Source organism: Macrotis lagotis, chromosome 7 (genome assembly GCF_037893015.1).
Source record: "Macrotis lagotis isolate mMagLag1 chromosome 7, bilby.v1.9.chrom.fasta, whole genome shotgun sequence".
Classification (NCBI taxonomy): Eukaryota; Metazoa; Chordata; class Mammalia; order Peramelemorphia; family Peramelidae; genus Macrotis; species Macrotis lagotis.
In genome coordinates, this window is record NC_133664.1 from 50,694,593 (window position 1) to 50,714,261 (window position 19,669).

At 37.5% G+C, this 19,669-nt stretch overlaps 1 long non-coding RNA gene and 1 pseudogene across 1 annotated transcript in view; one reads left to right on the forward strand and one right to left on the reverse strand.

Moving 5' to 3' along the window:
• Nucleotides 1-19,669, forward strand: part of LOC141493675 (uncharacterized) — a 584,510-nt gene that overhangs the window by 163,299 nt on the left and 401,542 nt on the right. The gene's annotated exons all lie outside the window — the stretch shown is intronic.
• Nucleotides 899-19,669, reverse strand: part of LOC141493535 (ER membrane protein complex subunit 10-like) — a 93,816-nt pseudogene continuing 75,045 nt past the window's right edge.

Below are 19,669 nucleotides of genomic sequence, written 5' to 3' on the forward strand. Positions count from 1 at the left end.
ATTGATTTCCTCTTTCTCTAATTTATTCATATAAGCATTTAGAGATAGAATATATACCCTGACAGCCATCTTGAGTGAATCCCATAGGTTTTGGTATATTGTTTATTATTGTCATTATCTAGGATAAAATAATTAATTTTTCTATAATTTATTGCTTGATTCATTCATTCTTTAAAATGAGGTTATTCAGCTTCCAATTAGTTCTGGGTCTATATCTCCCTGTACAATATTGCATATGATTTTTATTGCATTATGATCTGAGAAAGATGTATTCATTATTTCTGCCTTTCTGCAATTGATTATTATTAAGTTTTTTATGCCCTGGTACATGGTCAGTTTTTGTGCAAGTGCTATTTACTGCAGAAAAAAGGTATATTTCTTTCTAGCCCTCTTCAGTTTCCTCTATAGGTCTATCATATCTAGGTTTTCTAACAACCTATTTACCTCCTTAACTTCTTTCTTGTTTATTTTATGATTTGATTTATCCAAATCTGAGAGTGGGGGTTGAGGTCTCCCACTAGTAGAGTTTTTCAGTCTATGTCTTTCTGTAGCTCTTTCAACTTCTCTAAGAATTTGGATGCTGTCCCATTGGGTGCATACATATTTAGTATTAAAATCACTTTATTATCTATGGTACCTTTCAGGAGGATATAATTTCCTTCCTTATCTCTTTTAACACTATTTTTGCAGCTGCTTTGTCTGAGATAAGGATTACTACCACTGCTTTTTTCACTTCAACAGAAGCAAAATATATTTTATCTTTAACCTTTATTCTATATGTATCTCTCTGCTTCAAATGAGTTTTTTGTAAGCAGCATATTGTGGCATTCTGTTTTTTTTAATCCAGTCTGATATTCACTTATTTTTTTGGGGAGAAGAGGGGGGTTCCAGTAACTGTTTATTGAGTGGTGAACCTCCTAAACCCCTGGCCTTTACCCAGCCCCGGGTTTAGAGCTCCAGACATCATGAGGAATAGGAGGATGGGGATGATGTACATCCAAAATTTGGCAAAGAAAGACTTTCTGCTCCTGGGGTCCTTGGCCTGCTGGGCTTGTTCCATCTCTAGACACTCAATGAAGGCCACTGTCACTGGGCTGGGGGCAGTGAGTGAGGGCTGCCGCTGGACCATGGTCTTGAACGGCTCTAAGTGGAAGTCCTCCACCTCATGACCCCAGCAGCCCCTGACTCTGTCACCACAGACAGCCCTAGAATGCTGCTGGCCACTTCCACGGGCAGGGTCAGCCAGTGGGAGAGGTCGGACTCCACTACGAAGAAGGCAGGCATGAAGGGAGAGACAAGTGGCTGCTGCTGCCCTCAGTGCCTGGCTTCTGGGGGACCTAGACATGGTATCTTGGAGCCAGCTCACTCATCCTTGTCCAACTGCCACTGGGTGATCGCCCCATTCTGCACATTCCATGTGTGGGAGACCCACTTTTAGAATTGGTTGCTGATCTGTCTCAAAGGACTGCTCCAGCAGCAGCCTCCACCACCACCTGGGGCTGCTAGTGGCAGCAGCAGGGGCAGCAGGATCCAGAGCCATTATCCACTTATGTTTTCATGTGTCTCTTGAACCTCCTATTTAATGTCCAAATTTTCTATATAGCTCTTTTCTTTTCATCAGGAATTTTTGGAAATTTACCAATTCATTAAATGCCCATTTTTTCTCCTGGAAGAGAAGGCTCAGCTTTGCTGGGTAGTGGATTCTTGACTGCATTCCAAGCTCCTTTGCTCTTCAGAATATCTCATTCCAGGACCTTCATTCCCTTAAGGTTGATGCTGCTAGGTGCTGCATAATACTTACTGTGGCTCCTTGGTATCTAAATTATTTCTTTCTTGCTGCTTGCTGGATTTTCTCTTTTATCTGATAGTTCTGGAATTTGGCCACAACATTCCTAGGTATTTTCATTTTGGGATCTCTTTCCAGAGGGGATTGATGTATTCTTTCAATAACTATTTTTCCCTCTGGTTCCATGATGTCAGGGCAAATTTTCCATCACTAAATCCTGTAATATTAAGTCCAAGCTTTTTTTCTCTTCAATGTTTTCAGGAAGACCAATAATTCTCAGGCTGTCCCTTCTCAATCTATTCTTGAGGTCAGTGGTTTTACTGATGAGGTATTTTACATTTTCTTCTATTTTTTCAGTCTTTTGGTTTTGTTTAACAGGCTCTTGCTGTTTCATGAAGTCATTAGTTTCCACAGATTCCATTCTTTTTTTAGAGAAGAGTTTTCTTCATTTACCTTTTGTAATTCTTTTTCCAATTGGTCAATTCTATTTTTGAAGGAGTTTTCCATTTTCTCAAGTGTAGTTTCCCAATTGAGGATCTGAGAGCATTATTCTCATTTTGTATTTGTCCAATTGTATTTTCCCATGAATTATTTTCTTGTTGCAAGGTGCTAATCTTCTCCTGAGTTTCTTTTCCCAAATTTTCCAATTGATTATTAAACTCCTTCCTGATTTCTTCAAGGAAGCCTTTCTGGACTGGAGACCATTCATATTCTCCTCAGAAGTACTAGATCTTTCTGTGTTAGAATCTATTTCTTCTAAGTTTTTCTCCATCCCCCCCCCCCTTTACTCTGGTCCTTCTTCATTTTCCTAGGGTCTTGTGTTGGTGCGGGAGGGGCTGACTCTCAGAGGTTTGCTTTTGCAAGTTCTTAGAGACTTTTTTTCACTTGGATTAGTAATTTCAAGTACCGGCCAGTAGGGGGTGCTGGTTGCTTTCTCTGGAGTGTTTGATGCTCTCAGCAGCAGGGTCTGAGTTGACCTTGAATGATGGGCTGAGCCCTGGGGAGGGAGTTAATCTCCCTTTCACTTGAATGAACTCTACTGCCTACACCTGAGCCAGAGGGGGTGGGGAGGCATTCTGGGAAGAGGGCTCCACAAAAAGTACAGAGCTCAGGTCCCTGCCCAGCTGGTCTATTTCCAGGGGTGCTGGGACTCACCCTTCTGTTCATTGGGACTCACCAGAGCTCCTAAAACCCCCAGCCAAAGATCCCCCAGCTAAAGTTGATCCTCGGACCACCACTCAACAAAATCTCTGCAGCTAACACAGGTCCTTTGGCTTCCCCCTGCTGCTGTCCCTGTGTTAACCCTCTGCTCTCCGAGGCTCCTGGTTCACCCAAGGTCCCCTGAGACAGACCTTGTTGGTAGGTTTACTTCTCCTAGCTTCTCTTTCTGAGTTTTGTTGATTGAGTTTCTCTTAAGAGGTTTCTTTCATGTTATTTTTGAGGGAAATCAGGTGCACTTAATACAGTGCCTATCTTCTCTCTGCCATCTTGAGGTTTGCAGCTGTGGAGTTTTCCTTTAGCCATGAGTTCTGTAAGTTTGAGCCCACTCTTCCTAGGGACCCTTTGTTTACAAAACAGAGTGTGCCTCAGCTGTTAGAGGGTGATAATTTTGTAACAGCTATCCTTGCTATACTTAATATATAGTCCCTTTTAGAAGTTTATTACCTCTGACTGGTTAACAGATAATCAATAGGAACACACTGGATGGTGCTCATAAGAAACTTGAGGTGATCTCTAGAACTTTGAGGAGAGAAGTAATAATTGCCCGCTGGGGACCCAGCCTACCAGTGAGAATGGGTGTTGGGAAACCAGATGGTACTATACTTGTAATAGACATTAAAAATAGACATAAAAATTTAAAAGACATTAAAGAGTTCATAGTTATGTGTTTTTCTTTTTTTCTTGCCCTTTTGTTCCTTTATTTTTGTTATTTCCTTTATTTCTCTTTGTTAATAAGAAATTTTTGAAAATTAAAAATGATTCAAATGTATTATATAATAGAATGGAAACTCCTTGAGCACAGGAATTGTTTCATTTTTGTTTTTGAATCCCCAGAGACCATAATAGAGTGCCTGACACATATTTGGCACTTCATAAAATGTTGATCTATTGAATATGATCAGGGTGCAATTGCCAGGCCTGGGGTTAGGCAGACTTGAGTTCAAATCTAACCTCTAATATTTACTAGCTCTATGACCCTAGTCAAATCATTTGCCTGCCTCAGTTTCTGTAGAATAGGGATAATAGGAACAAATACCTCCCATGATTTTTATGAGGATTAAATAAGATAATAACATGGTACCTGCCACATAATAGATGCTATGTAAATGTTGGTTTATTGGTATTATTATTTTTAAAGTGATAAGCACTTTATTAATAGTCATAAGTTATATTTGGCAAATATGTTAAATGTGCACAGCAAAACAAAGTCATTCATTTTCTTATCTCATAAATAATTATTTGTGGTCACTTTTTTCAAAACTTACATGATATATTAATTCTTTTCATTTATTATATCTGAAGCATCCCTCCATCCAACTTCCTGAATAAAGCCACTTATTTTTTTCTTGGCTGACTGATCTATAAAGGGATCTATACAAATCAATAATGGAATACTTTCAGGCTATATCCCTTGTGAAATAAGGATAGAATGCCAGTCCTAGAATGAGAAAGACTCATTTTTATGAGTTTAAATTTGTCTTTGACCACTTCTTAGTTGTGTGACCCTGGGCAAGTTACTTCATTCTGTTTGCCTCAGTTTCCTCATCTGTAAATTGAGCTGGAGAAGGAAACGGCAAGCAATTCCAGGATCTCTGCCAACAAACTCCAAATGAGGGCATGAAGAATTGGACATGATTTAAAAACAACTCAGCATTTGTGAGCTGATCCAACATTTCTGGAGAGCAATTTGGAATTATGCCCAAAAGCAATAATACTGTGCATACCTTTTGATCCAGAAATACCACTCCTAGGTCTATATCCCAGAGAGATCATGAAAAGGGGGTAAAAATTCCACAAGAACAAAAATATTCATAACAAGTCTTTTCTTACTGTCAAAGAATTGGAAATTAAAGGGATGCCCATCAATTGGGGAATAGCTGAACAAGTTGTGGTATATGTATGTGATGGAACACTATTGTTCTATAAGAAATCATAAGGGACAGGAATAACTTGGAAAGACTTCCATCAACTGATACTGAATGTAGAGAGCAGAACTAGAATATTATACACCACTAACAACAACAGGGGGTTATGGCCAACCCCGATGGACTTGTTCATTTCAGCAGCACAATAATCAAAGACAATTCTAAAAGATTTGTGATGGAAAATACCATTCATATCCAGAGAAGGAACTATGGTGTTTAAATGAAGACCAAAAATCTTCCATTTTTTAAAATTGTTTTATGTATTGTTGTTTTTTCTCTCTCTAATGTTTTTTCATACATTTTGATTTTGTTTTTCTTTTATAACATATGGATCTATATTTAGCATGGTTATGCATCTAGGGAGAAAGATGTAAAATTCAAAACTTTGCAAAAAATGATTGGTGAAAGTTACCATTGCCTGTAGTTGGAAAAACAAGTAAAGAAACAAAACAACTCAACAACATCCTTAACTATGGAAGTTGATATCACAGAAAGCAACCCTGATCTCCTATCTCCTGTCAGAGAAAGACTAAAATAATTTCATGGAACATGCTGAACTTGGAAGGGGAAGACTGGGGTTCAAATCCTGTGTCAGATACTTATTGTGTGACCTTGGACAAGTCGCCTCTCCTCTCTGGGCTTCAAATTCCTTATCTCTCTCCCCCCACCAAAATGATCCTGTGGTCCAGAATGCCAACTCTTGTTTATTCTAGTTCTGCCTTCAAGATGAAAGAGTACTTTTAGGTTGGCTAGCCATATGTATGAGATATCAAAAAGTCAGGACATGCTTTAAGTTTCAAAGCATTTGCTTGTTTTTCTGAATATTTCTTTCTTTTTTCCCTTCCAACTACCCTTAGGAGAAAGGAAGCAGAAGACTAAGCAATGATGGTTTTATGTTAAATATTAATTCTTCCATATACCAAGAGAAATTCCTAGATGGCAACCAGACCTTCAGTTATTGAGAAGAAATGACCACATTGCAGTTAACTTAAGTTTAAACAGTTTTGTTTGGTTTGAACGATTTCAGATTAGAAATCAATCAGTGATAAATGAAGAATTCTCTTGGCATGATGTGAAATGCTGGAGGATGGATGGATGTTCAGTAAGGTTTAGGAATATGATACCAAACCAGATGTCAATTCAGCTGCGGGTTGTTTTTTGGAAAATGGAGTAATTATTTATAAGAATCTGATAAACTAGCATGAGTATAAATATCATGGTAAATAGTTTTTAGGTTGATATTGAATTCTGTAAACTTTTATTTAGTTGTAAAAGACAGTGGGTTTTTTTTAAACACTTGGATTGTAAAACATTTTAACGACTGTTCCAGTTTTTCCTGGTGACAAATACTAAATTGCTTTTATCATCTAATTTTTCTTTTAACAATTTTGTGTGTTGAAGGAATTGCTGTAATTCAATTAAAAACACTAATTATATGCATAAGGTATAAGCTATATATGTTGGGTACTTGAGACATAGTCAAAATCACAGCAAACAAAGCAAGACATCTCCTATTCTTATGTAAGCAGAGTAATGCAAAGAGTTTCAGGAGGGAGAGCCTGAGAAATACAAGGATGAGGGTTGTGGTATGGCATTAGAGGTGTTTCCTGTGAAAGATGTACTTTGCAAGATGCTAGGGATGGTACAACTTGATGTTAGGGTGGAAGCTTCCTGGACGTTGGAGGCCAGTTATTTAAAGGTATCAAGGTGGGAATTAGAAAGGATGGCATAGCCTGGGAATAGCTGATAGGTCACTTGAACCAAATAGGGATTTTATGAAGAGGTACAATATGAAATAAGCCTGGATAGGTAGATAGATAAAAGCCACACTGGGGAAGTTTTCAAATTCCAGGATGAGAAGTATTTTTTATTGTACCAGTAGCAAAAAAGGAAGATTTACAAAATTTATTTAGATTATTTATATTTCATTTATTTGTTTATTATTCCAGTGGCAAAAAGAAAGCACTGAAGGTTTTTGACCATGTGCTCAAATCAGTTGAGGTAATGAGATACTAATTGTAACATGTCTGTCACCTAGTAAATTCTATAGAAATGTCAGTTGTTGTTGTTGTTGTGTGGGTGATATGGTCCAATCTGTATCATTATCCTAGGCATGCATAGATAATAAAAGAAATAAAAAATGAAAATATTGCCGAGGTTTCACCTCCCACTGAACAAATTTGCAAAGATAATAAATATCTCTTCAGTCCTGAAGACATTTTGGGGACAGGCACATGATTGTTATGAGCTGGCAAAGTTGTTCTGCAATATAATTTGGAAAGGAGAAAAGTTACTAAAATTCTTGTACACACTATGGAGAGTGTACCCCAAGCAGTCAAGTTAGTAAAAATTTATTAAGCACTTACTCTGGGCCAGTCACTCTTGGATCACTGCTTTGTCATGGTAGAAGGGCTTGCATAGCTCAATGACACTATGAATTATGCAGTAGGGTTCCCCAGGATGGGCAGATTATAGCAGAGAGTTCTGATAAAAGGAATCCACTGGAGAAAGAAATGGCAAACTCCCTCACTGTGTTTGCCAAGAAAACCCCATGGACAGCCTTAAAATGGTAAAAGAGATGACAATGGAAGATGAGCCACAGGTTGAAAGGTGTCCAACAGTGGAAGTCAGTAGGGTCTGGCATGCAGTGGTCCATGGAGGCACAAACCATGGAGTTCAGATGTGATTGAACAACTGAACAACAAGAAGATGTCATTCATTGTGCTAAGTACTTGGAGATACATTAAAAAATGACCAAAAAAGTCTCTGTTCTCAGCTAACTGAGATAGCGATAGATTGGAGATGTCAAAGGAATGGGATTGGTATTAAGGAGGACCTTGGTAAAGCTTCCTTCTTTTAGTTCAGACTTGAAGGAAACCAGGAGGCAGAAAGGAGAAGGGAAGGGAGAGAATTTCAGGTATGGGGGGATAACCAGAGAAAATGCTTGGCTAGCAATGAGAGATGGAGTATTGGATCTGAGGAACAGCCAGGAATCCAGTGTTACTGGATCAAAAAAGTCCCAGGTGGGGAATAAGATGGAAGAAGATTAGAAAGGGAGACGAGGACCAGGTTATAAAGGCCTTTGAAACCAAATATTAAATTTGATCATATTAACCAAATTCAATCATGTTAACCAAAAATTAAATTAAGGCCAATGACATAAGGAAAAATTTCTTACACACCAGTGCCAACCCTCCTGCCTCCCCAGTTATTTTGTGTAAATTGTGTATTACCGCATCCATGCTCTTAAGTCTGCCTGTGGTTATTTACGTCACCCTTCTGAGAGTTCTCAGAATGTTATTGTCTAAATTCACAGTACTCTCTCATGAAGCATTCAGAAGTTGTTATTGTTTTATATGTGGTAACTCTCTCTTATTATTCACATTTTTAGAACCAAAGTTTAGTTCCAAGGGAGCAATCACGTATAGAACAACAAAGAGAGTCTAGCTTCACGTTGGCAAAAAGGCTGTGACAGCTGTTGGCTCATGTGCTTTCTGTCATTGTCAAATGGAGGACGATGGCGTTCAATAGTCTAGTGCAAAATTTAGCGGCAGAATCACCTGTCACCGCCAGAGAATCTCCATGAGGCTGGTTTATATGGGTAATTACAGATAGAAAATGTGAGCTTCTTGTAGGAATGAAAGAAGGACTTAATAAGACTCAAAGGAATGAGCACGGTCAAAAGCTATCTTTAATCCAAAGGGTTAAGTCTTATTCTTTCCCTTCTTGATTTTAGTAGCTTAATTTGATTCTCACAGGGTTTGGGATAGACAGTGAGTTGACAGCTCAGGAGCCTAATGTGACTTGCTGATTGATAGAGGAATAGCTGGTCCCTGGAGACTATATGGAGAATTGGCTGGAGCAGGAGGTAGAGAGAGCTGATATTTGATCAAACATCTCAGTTTTAGAGCTGGGAGGGACTAAGAGATCAAGTGGTCCAATTCTTTCATTTTTAGATAAGGAAGGGGAGATCTAGAGATCCGTCTTAGGTCACCTAGATGAAATGTGACAGAGATTTGAACCCAGGTTCTTGGATTCCAAAGATAGAGTTCTTTTCATTGCATCATGTTAGGCATGAGCATTGTGATACAGAGCTATGGTGCTCTCTCAAAAATATACTTTAATAATTACAGAAATTTCTGAGGTAAAGTGGAGATAAAATAACCTACATCCTGGGAAATTGTCTGAAACCTGCTACTGTCATTTGGTTTAACAATGTCACCAAATTGAGAAATATATTCTACTGGCATAATATTCTGGAGGAAGGAGAATGGCACATTATTCATTTGAACCTCATCGCTTTTAATCTCTTTAATGTTGTGTTGTTTAGTTTTTTCAATTGTGTGTGACTCTTCATGACCCCATTGCCTTAGTTATGTAGTGATATTAAACTCAAATAAAAAATGGTGCCCACTATACATAAATATTCCTGTGGGTTACATTTTTTTGCAAGGCAAATGGGGTTAAGTGGCTTGCCCAAGGCCACACAGCTAGGTAATTATTAAGTGTCTGAGACGGGATTTGAACCCAGGTACTCCTGATTCCAAGGCTGGTGCTTTATCCACTATGCCACCTAGCTGCCCCTTGTGGGTTACATATTGACTTTAAAAACTACATATTAGCATTACCTATGTTCTAGTATATTTTAATTTATTTTGTAAAATATTTTCCAATTCCATTTTAATTTGGTTTGTCTGCCTTAGGGAATTCCTATAGAAAGATGGAAATCTTCACCAGGAAAAAAAAATAATTGTTCACATCTATGGGCTACTAATCATAAAAACTACTGAAGCAGATTTAATATTCAGGTACTCCAATCTTTCAGTAATTCTTTATTGATCTCCAATTGGAAAACCACATTTCTAGGGACAAATACTTTTAGTTTTGCTCCACATTAGGACACAGAATCAGGAGTGTGTTGAAACCAACTGTTATAGGCTCAGGAGAATTGATTGTTAAATTTTCTTCCTTAGAAGTTATTTGGAAATTAGAAACTACTATAATTAAGGGTTTGATTTATTGTTTTGTATTTACTGTCTAGACCTAATAAAAGTGATGGAGAAAATGTTAATAATGCAGACTATACTTTAAAATGTGTGATTTTGGAAAGCCAGTTGTTAAACATTTAACAGCTTACTTTTGGATGTAGTCTAAGATCTGGTCTAAATTTCAGAAACAGTTGAACTGAAGAACTTGCTTCTTCCTCCATCTTCTTCCTTCTTTTTTTCCCCTCCTTCCTCCTTCCCTTTTTTGACTATTCCTTCCTTCCCTCCTCCTTCCCTCCTTCCTCCCTTCCTTCCTCCCTCCTTCCCCTCCTCCCTCCCTCCTTCCCTCCCTCCCTCATTTTCTACCCTGATTCCTCCATTTGTCATCACTGAGGATATAAGTACCAATCTCCTCATTCATAGCCATTTGCTTAGCTCTTCATTTTGAAAGAGATTACATCCTGAGTAAGGATCTGTGATTTAGTTGAGTTCCTCTGCAGAGCATCCTTTTCTTCTGATCAATAGGATTTCCTGTACTTAGGTGTCTATCGATATCTGTACTGTCTTTAATAATGTATTAGCATCTCCATCTTGATAATTTTGTTTAGGCAGTTTAGCCCCATATGTTGTCCAGTTACATTCATGATGCATTCTGATGGGAGCTGACAGTGGAGCCCACCTGGGTGTTTCACCATGCGGCTGGTCTCTGGGAGGGTAGAGGGGTTTGGAGGGCTACAGCAGCAGTGTGGCTGTTAGATTTCAGACTATTAAAGGCAGACTCATGAAGGGGTACAGCCCTGGCCCCTGATGCTGTGTACTGATACTTTCTCTCTCCAACTGTATTCAGGAAATTTGGACCTTCACTTGGCCGCCTTCAGTTATAGCCAGTGACCCCGTAGCATTGGGAACACAGTGAGAAGTCATACTGGATAAGACACTGGGCTTGGAGTCAGAAGATCTGAGTTCAAATTCCTCTCTCCCAGTTGAAATTAAACACTGATTAGTCATGTGACCTCTTTGTGTCTCAGTTTCCTATAAAATGAGGAGGGTGGACTTGATAGTCCAAAGGTACATCTATGATTTTGGAATAAATTGCATGGCATACCCATAAAATGAGTTGGATCCATCTTAGGAGTATATATTAGAAATAACAAGGATGTTATAGGTTATCTACCCCAGAGGTATCTAACTCAGACAGCAAAGACTGGATGTTAGACCTAGATTAAGATGTAATCAGGGAATGTTTAAAAATAAATCAAATTACAATATAACATGCCAATAATTTGTGGTTTACTAAGACAATATGTGGCCTATAGATACCAGTTTCTATTTGAGTTTGATGCTATTGATCTAGTTCAATTCCATTATTTTCAGGTAAAGAACCTGAGCCTCCAAAGAGGCTTGTAGGGTCCTTATGTCTGCTTGAAGACCGGCTCTCCTCTCTCTTCCTAATCTGTGAAGGAGGAAGATAATGATTGCATGGTCTACTCCCCGGGGATTTAGGGAAGATAGGGCTGAAAAGAGGAAATGGGAATTATCTGAAAGTCATCACATGGTAACCAAGTGTCTGTGGTAGGCAGGTCAGAAACCCTGAATGGGAGGAAAAGCAGGAATGCCTTCATCAGTGGGCTCTGGCTGATGGTGCTTTGGGATGCCTAGGAACCCTCTTAGCGAACTTTATCAGCTCAGTTAAAAAGCTGCTAGGTTTGATCAAATCCTTTTTGAATGAATGACTTCCTGATGAGAAGATGTAAGTGAATTCAGATGGAAAGAATTCTTAAAACAAAGGCTAGGAGGGAGTCAATGGAAATCCCAGGCTTTTTGATTCGTCTATCTTGGACATATGTCATGATTTAGAACTGCAGCCAGGAAAAACAATCACCTAATTAATAAATAAGATTTTTTTTCACACTCCTCTTGTAAAATTTAAATATTTATATATCTTTGAAGCCCACAATATAGGGTGCATGCCCAACAATGTCTGGCTTTCCTTTCCTTCATCACTAAGAAGAAATTTTGATTTTCCTTTGAGGTAGACAGGTCAGGCCAATCTAGCTGTGCATTCAGTCTCAGTTTCCTTATTTGTAAAATAGGGATTATGCCAATACTTCAATGGATTATTCTGAGGATCAAGAGATATATTGTATACAAAGTGAAACATAAATGGGGATTATCATCATCATCATCATTATTTGCATTGGAGCTGGGGTTAGAAAGATCTGAATTCAAATCTAACCCAAGACATTTAATAGCTATGTTACCCTGGGCAAATGATTTACCTTCATCCTACTTAAATTTCCTCATCTGTAAAATGAGGATAATAATTGCATCTTCTTTCCAGGGTGGTGGTGAGGATCAAATGAGATTTGCAAACTTGAAAGTGTTATATAAATACTAGCTATTATCATTTCTCTTCAAACAACCAACTCCTTCCCACGGGGCAGTCATTTATGGACACAGAGAGACAGATACAAATTTATCTTGAATGGGAAAAGCCTGAACTTATAGAATCGAACTAAGTTATTTAACTTAAATATGCAGAATGTTTTTTGATATTTGCATATAATCTTTACTCCATCCTGGCTGTTGGTCAATGAAGGATTATTCTCATTTTACAGATGAAACTGAAGCCCCTATTTTCATTATTTCTTTGTCACTACAAAATTAGTGGTAGAAGTGGGACTAGTCCTCAGATTGTCTAGTTTCAAGTAGAGTATTTTAAAAAATATTTCCACATTACTTCTCTATTGCTCCTTTGTTGAATCACAAATAACGATTCATCATGAAGTGATTGGAAATAATTCAGATTGAAAACTAGTTCTTATCTTTTGAATCATAATCACAAGATTATAGATTCAGAGTTAGAAGGGTCCATCAAGACCTCATTTTTCTGATGAGTTTCTGTTACTTACTCAAGGTCCTACAGCTAGCAGTTGTCAAAAAGAGTTTTTGGTTTAAGATCTTCCTGATTCTAAGACTAACTAGCTCTCTCTCTCTATGATGTCTTTTACATTAATTTAAAAAAAATGAAAAATTAGTCCTAGAAATCAAATTTGAATCAAAGAATTCCAGAATCTCAGAGCTAGGATGGGATGTCAGAGGCTATCTAGCCCATATAGCACCTGAAGTATGGTATAGTGTCTGATGGCCTCAGCTTCTCTATCTGTAGAACAAAAAGATGGTCTGATTTCTAAGATCTCATTCTATGATGAAAATTTGAGGTTTTAAGCTTGAAGCCGGTCAAAACTCCTTAGAATAACTTGGACTAGATTAAAATGTAACTGGAAAAATGTTTAACAGAAAAATTAAAAATACAGTACAATATAAGTAAATGTCAATTTGTGATTTTGTAAGTCTATAGGGAATTCATTTCTATTTCAGTTTGACACCATTGACGCAAATAATTAAGACTTAGGAGTTAGTAATGGCAGTGATGGTAGGAGGTTTATTGATTTTTTTCACTGACTTGTCCTGGGACCTCAGGCAAACCACTTTCCTACCTCTGTTCTCAACTAACAGAGACATCTGTGTAGTAATTTGATAATCTCAAATGAGAAATTATGGATATGAGGTGTAATATTTTCTTTTGCAAACCTATTACCACAGTGGTTGTGTGAGATGGGTTTCAACTTTTGTTTCTTAGTTTAGGCTTATAGAAGAAATATTTTAAGTGTTTACTGTATGTTTGTCACTGTGCACAGTTCTAGTATGAATACAAGGGAAAAAGCAAGACAACCTCTATTCTCAAGTAGCTTATACTGCAGTGTAGGAATCAATATGATAATTATGACATTTGTTCTTCATTCTTGAAGAAGACCATGACATCAGTGGAGGTGATGCCATGACCAGGAATGGGGTGGTTGTTATTTGTCCTTCATTCTCTAAGAGAATCAAATGAGGGTGCCTGGAGAGTAAAGCAAGGTGGAAAGGTAGGTTGGAGTGCCATGTCCCCCATAAAGATATCTTAATGGCTGCTATGGTGCTTCCTCAAATGGAGATTCCCAGAAAGTTGAGTCTTGCCCATGATATCAGAACAAGGAGAGAACAGGGAAAGGAACTCAGAATCTAAGATGTTCCAATAGTTAGCTTTTGTACCAAGGTTATTCATCCTCATTGTGACCAAGTGGAAACCTCTTTAGTGACTTAGATTAAATAATCTACGACAACAGCAATGGACTCCCCAAAATAGGCATAATGTGTTTTAGTCTAAATATGTGAGATACACCTTGATTTTTGCTTCACAGGCTTTTAAAGGTCAACATGTATTATCTTTTCATCTCTTGATTTGATGGTTATTTCTTTAACAACCTTTATAAACTTAGAAAAAGCAAATCAACCTGACTATGAGTTAGGGCAGGTTTGAAGTACCATCTGTCACTGAGAAGGAGGTGCTTGGATTTTAATCAGAAATTATAATCAGAAACAGGCAGATGCATAATAACTTCAGGGCAAAGATAGAAAGCTGAGTACGATTCAGATTTGATGGAAGGAAAAATAGGTTAGGTTGTATACATTGGACGGTGAACAATGCATTCAACTAGGAGACCAAATTAATCAGTCAACCAGTCAGTGAGCATTTATGAAGGTCCATACTGTGGTTAGGCACTGTTCTGATTATACCTACCAGGTTGTTCTTATAGCCTAACTTTATGATCTGCCCCCCCCCATTTATTTCTTCTCATGGAGAAAACTTAACAAAAGGTTAAGCAACTATGTATGTATAAAAAGATGCTAGAGAAAGTGCTTGTTATATGCTAAGAGCTGATGATAGAAATAAAAATAAAAAAGATAGACCATGCTTTCAAGTAATTTACATTCTATTGGTTGATGGTGAAAACACAGAAAGGAGCTATGGCTAGAAGACCTGGTTCTTTGTTCCAAACAAGACAAAAGACAAATTTATGGAGGGTTGGGGGGAACGGGAAGAGGGAGTCCAAGTTTCCAACAGGATGAAGATGGTTAGAGGATGGGGCAAGGAGACTGGTATTGATTTAACACTTTAAAGTTTGCCAAGTCATACCTATAGATTATGTCATTTTAGCCTTAGAGCCTTCCTATTAGCTAAGTGCTACAGTTCTCACTGTTTTACATATGAGGTAACTGAGGTTCAGACAGGTCCAGGGTCATACAGGTAATAAATGTTAGAGACAGTCAGGGTATAATGGTACCAGCTCCAATCATTTTCCTTGACTGTTAAATTTTCAATGTGAGCATTTACATCTGGCAAATAGTACTTGATTTATTATTTTACTAATTGTCTATATTTAAGAAAATGGTGGAGAAAATTTTAATATTGTAGGTTTAACTTAAAAGCAGATTTTGTGTACCCTCCACTCTTCCATCCCCACCCCAGACTAGTTGTTAAACACTGATTAGCATACCCCAGAAGGCAGGATTCTAATCCAGGTCTGACTTTCAGTACTGAATGTTGAAAATAGTCATGCTGCAAGATGCAAATCATTAAAACTCCTGAATTGCCTCTCTGAATTGAAGCTCTGAACAGTGAGGGCAGGAACAGAAATTTAGCCTTGCGAAAACAGACATAGTCCTGAAAACCATTGCTGAGCTGAGATGAGGACTTTATCTCAGTGTCTCCTCCAGAAACTGAGGTCGTTGATGGTTAGAGAGTATGAAAAATAAGGACAAATCTCCGGAGGCTGTAGTGAGTATAGGGTTATAGGAATAAAGATCTTTAAGATTCCAGATAAGGGAGAAGAGAAAAACCAGTATCTCTATTTATTCTGCATTGCTAATTTAGAACCCTAGAGAAGGAATATCATATACCAGATCAAAGTAATCATGCTCTTCAATCAAGAATTATTTTGTGGAGTACACTTTTTAGCCAGTTTAATTTTTCCATGATTCTCTCTCTTCTCTTCTTTCTCTCCTGTCTCTTTCCTCTCCTTTCTCTTTTTCTCTTCCTTCTCTTTTTTCTGTCTATCTTTTTTCCTCTAACCCTCAAGTTCAATTTATATTGTGTTTTCTCTCAAGTTTCAACAATCAACAAAACTATAAATCAATCTTCAATTTGTAGTCTTTACCCATTTCTCTAAGGTATCAATGATCACACTGGAAAGTAAAAAAAAAAAACCCAAATAACTGAAAAACCATCTGGTTTCAATACACCCCTGGAGAAAGGGGAGCAAAACAGAAATGGGGTTGCTTGTGTTCCTTTACTGTTTCCAGTCAGGTCTGTTCCCTCTCCAGATCTGGGCTAAGGTTTCATTAAGAATTCATTTAACACACAAATGGACAGTTGTTTCCTACATTTCCTACTAGGGAATTTTAATAGTACTTCTATTGCCGACAGCAACTTTTTACCATGATTTCTCTGGTTTCATAACAGCAGAGTGAAACACTTTTAAAAAGAAATGAGTAGCACAGTTTTCTTCAGAAGTCTACTGTGATCTCAATTTTTTAGGGGGATCAGGAAAAAACGCCAACCTTCTTCTCACCCCCACAAGTATAGAGACTGAAAAGATAGTCTGGCAAACGGAAAAGATAAGATCTCTTTCAGAAAATCCTGTTTTGTTCTGACAATTACAACATAGGGCTTATTCTCCTGTGGTCAAGGCTTTTTCATTCTAACATCATTCATCCTTCTGAGACTACAAAGGTGATGGTCTCAGAGGGAGGCAGATTGAGTAGACAGTGTGCTGAATTGGGAGTCAGAGAAGCTGGATTCAAATATTGGTGCTGCTACTTACTCCCAGTGTGGAGAAGTCATTTAAACTCCCTGAACCTCAGTTTCCTTATCTGTTAAATAAGAGCGGTAGAGATTGTAGTGGACTAGATAGTCACCAATCTATTTGTTGGTGCTGAAGCTCCATTGGCCTGTTGATTTTTTGCTAATCCTAACCAGATTAGGTTTTTTGGAGATTATACTTGGGAAAGCAAATCTTTATACTTTCAAATGTTCACTGTTGTGTAGATCAGTGATTCTGAACTCAAATAGAACCTGGATCATTAAACCATTTGTAAGGATCCTTGATGGCTACAGATTGACTTAACTATAAAAATGTTATATCATGGATTTAGCTCTTCTCATCAGTACAGTGATCAAATACAATTCCAAAGGACTTGTGATGGAAAACACATCCAGAGAAAGATCTATAGAGTCTGAATGTAGACCAAAGCATTCTATTTTCAATTTTTTAAAATTTAATTTTATTAAAGATATTATTTGAGTTTTGCAATTTTCCCCCGATCTTGCTTCCCTCCCCCGCCCCACCGAAAGCACTTTGTCAGTCTTTACTTTGTTTCCATGTTGTACCTTGATCCAAATTGGGTGTGATGAGAGAGAAATCATATCCTTAAAGAGAAGTCTAAGAGGTAACAAGATCAGACAATAAGCTATCTGTTTTTTTTTCTAAATTAAAGGGAATAGTCCTTGCACTTTGTTCAAACTCCACAGCTCCTTATCTGGATACAGATTAGTTTCAATTTTTAACAAAGTTTTTAATATTTTCCCCCTCTTAGTTTTTCTCTCCTTTCTTCTTGATGATTAGCAACCTTCTGATTCTTTTTTTTTTCACATGACTAAGAAGAAAATATGTTTAACATAGTTATAGTGTATAACCTCTATCGAATTACTTGCTGTCAAGGGGAGGGGAGGGAAGAAAGGGAGTGAGAAAAATATGGAACTCAAAATCTTTAAAAAAAATGAATCTTAGACTATCTCCTTTTGGGAGGCCAGCCCATTCTTGGGGAGTTTGATTCCCCCAAATAAATGCCTTCACTTGAACATGAAAAAATGAATATTGAAAACTTAAAAATAAATTGTAGTATCCTCTATGTTTATTGTATTTTCATTAATTTTGTTAAATATTTCCCAATTGCTTTTTAATCTAGTTTGGGCTACACTGATACTTCTGTTTTTGATACCTCTATAGAACAATAAATTTGAGTTAGGGAATTATTGCTTTTGTGGTTCAGTCATTCAGTATTCTGTGACTCCATGGACCCAGGTTCTTCTGTCTTCCACTATCTCGCTTACTCTGTCCAAGTTCAAGTTCATTGTTTCCCTGACACTATCTCTTCCTCTCATCCTTTGCTTGTCCCCTTTTCATTTAGCCTTTGATTTTTCCTAATTTCAGGGTCTTGAGTTAGGGAGACCTGAGTTCAGATCTTCCCTCTGATACTTAACCTACCCACTTTACGATTGTTATGAGAAAGAAATCAACAAATACAGATTTTTTTTGTAAAATGTGATCATTTTTATTGTTATTATTCTCCTATTACTCCTTTTATTATTTTTATTATTATAATACATGTTAATTGCATAATAAAATCTGGGGGCAAACATCTTTTTTAACAAAGACCAACTAGGGAGCTGAATTTTTCCTTCTTGTATTTTGATCTTATGCTAGTCATTTTTTATTCCACTGTAAGAAAATAATGTCAGGAGGTTGCTAATCATCAATTTGCCACAGCTGAAAATAGCACAGCTGGTGGATGAGTGTTTTAATGTATTTCTAGATTAGGCAAAGCAGTTTAAAGGAAACATCATGCAAAAATCCAATCTGCTCTGGGTTTAGAATCAAGTCCTCATCTGGGTCTCTGTAGAAAGAATAGTTACCTTATGTTTTGTCATATTGCTCTGGATTATCTTTAATGAAGCTTGTATCCCCAAAAGCATTCTTGAGATATTTCCTGTTTTCTTTGGTTTACTGTAAGGCACTGGTTTAGGGTTAGTAAATGGAATGGCAGATTTTCCTCTTCCTGAAGCCTGGCCAAGGCTTCCCTAATGCTAAGCTATAAATGAAAGCAATTCACTCTGAAAATAGGACTTTTTCCTCTTAATTTCACTGGACAGTGCTAGTGTGGTTCTCCTGGTCTATTTGAAAAATTATAAAAAGATTTTGAAGAAAAAAATCATTGCAAGCTATTTTCCTCTTTAAAAATCACATTGGTGATAATAGCTTTTATTCTTTGGAATCAAAGAAAATCTCAAGAGTTTCATTCTTCACATAGTATACATTCAATTCAATGACTATGACTGGAAGCTCTAATGAGAATAAGATTACAAGATGTGTGATTTCAAAAGTTTCAGGTCTATTTTAGACCCTCAAGTTCTTTGATGATTTATATCTGGATATATGTCCCCTATGGTCTATCTATCTATTCCTAGAAAGTCATTACATTCTAATGTAGGATTCAGTGTGTCCTCCGTCCTACTCACTGGACTTTTCTACCTCTTCTCCAACAGTATTACCTGTCCCCCAAACCCAATACCTCTTCCAGTTTCCATCTTCCTCTATTAGAATGTAAGATAAGTTAATGATTATCTAGATTCTTGGAGGGTTTCTGTTTCTCCCTTGGGTGACTCTCTAGTAAAGAATGGTGACAGTGGATGAAAGCGCCCTTTGCATGAACATTCAATTGACAGGTCTGAGGATGTGTTGGATTCCATTGTCACTGAGGGATTCCTGCATCTGCATTTGATGAAGATAGGTCCTAATAGATATTCTGAATGGTTCTGCTCCTAGCTCCCAGTAACCTTTCCATGAGCAAAAGGAGTGCCTTGGTCAAGGATAGAAACAGCCTTAGCATTTTGAAATATGAGCTTGCGAGCCATAAAATTGTGAGTGTTCATAGACTGTGAGGATAGAATTGGAGAGGGCAAGAATGAAGAAAATATATGGGAATCTCTAGAGTTGGGGTTGCGGAACCTTTTTGTTGCCAAGGGCCATTTGGTTATAACATCACTTGAGGGTCATACAAAATTATCAACTTAACAATTAGCATTTAAT